Below are 4,104 nucleotides of genomic sequence, written 5' to 3' on the forward strand. Positions count from 1 at the left end.
GAGACTAAGGGCCAGATTTTCAAAGGTATTTAAGGCACCTAGTGGGATTTTCAAAAGTGCCTAGAAGTTAGGTGCTTTGTAAATCCCACTAGATGCCTAGCTGCATCTTTGGGTGCCTAAAAACATTTGAAACTCTGTCCCTAAGGCACTAGTACGATGTTTCCAAAAATTAAATTATCTATTCCAAGCTTGGTGAACTGCAAAAAAGTGATAGAAAGTAGTCTATATTTTTCTGCACTTGTTTCAATTGTATTCAAGAGATAGTGTAAAAAAAAATATTCAGAATATACATTAAAATTTTAAACCTAACCAGTGTCCCTTAAGGGACTTCTCACAAGATGTGAGAACATGTTACTCTTAGAGCTGAGTGGGCCTAATATTTAAGTCTCTCTTTTAATATAGGAATTAGAAACAGTGCTTCTGTCAGCTAATTTCTAAGTTATCTACAAAAAAAACCTTAAAGTTTTCAGGTGCCTAAGTAGCCACTGGAATCACAGTTACAGTTTCCGCCCCCACCCCAAATCTGAAATGAAGCCCCTGCCACCCACATCCTGGTCCCAGACAGCAGTGTGGGAAATAAACCAAAATTCAAGGAAAAGCAGCACTGTCCCATAGGTGACAGAGAAGATGATCAAGCATATGCGTCTGTAACCTAGTAGGGTGACTCTCAGCCTAAAAGGGCAACACACTCAGAGAAGGTGGCAGAATGGGCTCAGTTGCCACAGGTTTTCATCAAAAGACGACATCTTGCCCAGGGGGAGGCTGTTCTTCCTGAAGCTATTGCTTCTGCCTCCCTCCGGAAGAGAGGGGGGCTGTAGGACTTCCCTTGTCCTCCACTCCCCACCTTCCTCCAGAGATGCTGCTGCTCTTCCTTCCCCCAACCTTAGGGGAAAGGGCTCTGAAGCTTCCTGTCCTCCTCCTGCTTCTCTCAGGTGGGGAGTGGGGTTCCTCTTCCTCCTATTGCTGTTCCCTTAGTCTGGGAGGCAAGGGAGCTCCCCTTCCCCTTGCTGTTCCTCCTCCATGTCTTCCCTTTCTGCCCCCAATTCTCCCACTCTTCCTGCTCGCATGCGTAGAATTCAGACTGGTGCTTGGATTTTGCATATAGGTGGAAAAGAAATAGAAGGGACATTAGTCACCACACCACAGTGGAGTTTAAACTCATTCTAAGTCCTGTTTTTATCCTGTCTAACTTTAGACTGGGGTGACTGATGGACAAATAGGGATGCCTGAACTAGGGCATGAAAATAATATTTTTCAGAGAATTTGGCAGGTGTCCAGCTGAAGATGTAGCTATGCTATTTATTCAAAAATGACATTTTAATTGTTTTCTGACATGTCATGATTTTTCAGCCAATCTGATCGCTCTCAGAACATTGACATGGCTCTTTAGGAATCATTTAAGAGGTCACTGTAAATCACAGAGCATTTTCTAGGCAAGAATGATTTTGGAATCTTCATCGTTATGGACTGGATCAGTACTAGGGACACCAGTATTGAAAGATTATCAGCAACATATTAAATATGGAAACCCATCAACTTCCAGATCAGTGCAGAGCTCTGAGGCAGAAATCAGACTACTTAAATTTCTTTTTGGGAGACCTCTGTCAGGTGGTTACAACAGAAACTAGGGAGGGAAGAATAGAGGGTGGCGTTAAGCTTGTTCAGGTGTTCTTCAGACAGAAAATTCCAATCTGAGGTGTGTTTTTAATGAAGGGTGTGTTAAGCTTGAGGTCAAAAAATGGCATAATTAATCTTAGCTCTTGATTTCCATGTCTTTAATATTTGTTTCTAAATAGTGTGTACAATGGCAGATGTTCTTTGAATTAGCATTTAGTAACCTTAACTGTTAGCTAACAAAGTAGTGTGTGGAAACACATGTAAAAGCCAGAACAGCTTCAGATACTCTATCTAGCCTGGTGATTTACGAAAAGAAGTGGCTGGCTGACTGTACATTTCTAGGACTCCTTCTGTGTAGACTAGGTGAACAGCGGAATTAGGGTCTGTCTACACAGGGATAAAAAACCCATGGCTGGCCCGTATCAGCTGACTTGAGCTCACAAGGTTTGAGCTCCAGGACCAAAAAATTGCTGTGTAGACATTTGGGCTGAGGCTGGAACCCAAGCTCTGAGACCCTCTGCCCTTGCAGGGTCCCAGAGCTTGGGCTCCAGCCCGAGCCCAAATGTCTATACCATGATTTTTCAGCCGCAGAGCATGAGCCCAAGTTAGCTGACCTAGGCCGTCCATGGGTTTTTTTATCCCTGTGTAGCCATAGCCATGAGCAATAATGAGTGGGTGAATCTGAGGCAGCTGTTAAGGCTCTGACTCACCTTACACCACTGTAACCCATAAATCAATTAAGTTGCACTTACATAAGTGAGAGGAGAATCATGTCCTTTATGAGCTGTAATGGAAGTTCCAAGAGAGTTTGAGAAGCCAAAGAGCTGAACACTTACCACTGCCTACAAATTAAGAGATTAGTTTTAAATTAAAAACTCAAGTTGGGATACTGAATGGCCCCAAAGGATTGAGTGGCATCTGCTGTGAAAATCACATGACTTTCCTCTTTGTAATGATGAGTAACAAGGTACACTAGAAAGAGGTGCAACCTAGGCATCTTAATGAAAGAGAGGGTGGAGGAACTTGAACAATAGATGAAATCATTGTGGGGAAAAAAATCAAAGTCAAACCATACAGAATTTGAAAGAAGACACACCCAGGACCCTTCAGGATGAGTTCACGTGACTCGGATACAGAGGAGGAGAAAGACACAATGGCAACCAGGAAGAACTGTAAATGCAAAAGGCATTAATACTGACTTCCAACCTTATAAGGGATAGATTATTTTATGCTTAAAAGTACAAGTCTGGAAGTCAGGAGGCCTCTGTTCTATTCTCAGCTCTGCCGCAGATTCACTGTGTAACCCTGGGCAAGTCATTTAGCGTTCCCATGTCTCTGTTTCCCTATTCTGTAAATATTATAATGCTTCCTTACCTCACTAGACCATTGTGAGGACTAATTAATTATTCTGAATTGGTTTCAGAACCTTGGATGGAAGAAGTTAAAGCAATGCAAACTAATAGCAGAAGCACTGACCACAATAGATTTTCTGCCCTTGAGAAGAAGAGCTGCTCAAGCACTTCTGGCTGTGCACTCCATAGTGAAGATCCTGACCCAAGATATCTGTGATCCAGATTAACAGAACAGCACAGTGTAGCATGCTGCTTTCTGCATGCCAGGCTAGGGGAGGAAAACGGTGGAGTATATCCTTCAGAATGTCCCCTGTACTTTACAGGAACAAGTGACTAAAGTAAAGGAGGACTAGATAAGATGAGGCACAGAGGCACCACCATGAGGAATGATATAAATACCTAGATTGATTAGACAGTCTGGAAGGAACCTGGGACAATGGAGGCAATATTCAGAGATACTTTAAATAGCAACTGTTGTGGAGCTGATACCGGAGTCAGCGTGAACTTATTTGTGGAGGAGAGTTGGAGATCCATAAAGTAGGGGAAACCCCTGTGATATAGAAATGACTCTTCAGATCAGTTTGGCTATGTTTACACTAGCACTTTTGTTGGTATAACTTACATCGCTCAGGGGTGTGAAAAACACTCCCCTGAGTGACATAAGTTACACTGATAGAAGTGCTGGTGTGGACAGCGCTATGTTGGCAGAAGACACTCTCCCATCAACACAGCTATTGCCACTCGTTGGGGGTGGTTTAATTGTGTCAACAGGAGAGCTGTCTCCCGTCGTCTTAGAGCGGCTACACAGGAGACCTTACAGCGGCACAGCTGCATTGGGACAGCGGTGCTGCTGTAAGGTCTCTAGTGTAAACATAGCATTTGTCTCCACTTAAGCAGAAGAATTACCTCTTGGATTCACAATTGGCAAGATTTGTTCAAAGAGCTTTAAACTAGGCAAGATGGGGGGAAAGGGAGAGCTTTTGTCTTTGTTTCTTAGTACTTCCAAGACACAAAGTAAGGCAGAAGTGGGGTTGTTTTATTTTTAATCTTCTGTTTCTCAAGTGTTAACATACTTGAGTGTCCTTACACAAATGCAAAGAGTATGGGAAATAAGTAAGGAGAAAGAGTGAAACTT

The sequence above is a fragment of the Lepidochelys olivacea genome (genome assembly GCF_965140295.1).
Source record: "Lepidochelys olivacea isolate rLepOli2 genome assembly, chromosome: 13".
Lineage (NCBI taxonomy): Eukaryota > Metazoa > Chordata > Testudines > Cheloniidae > Lepidochelys > Lepidochelys olivacea.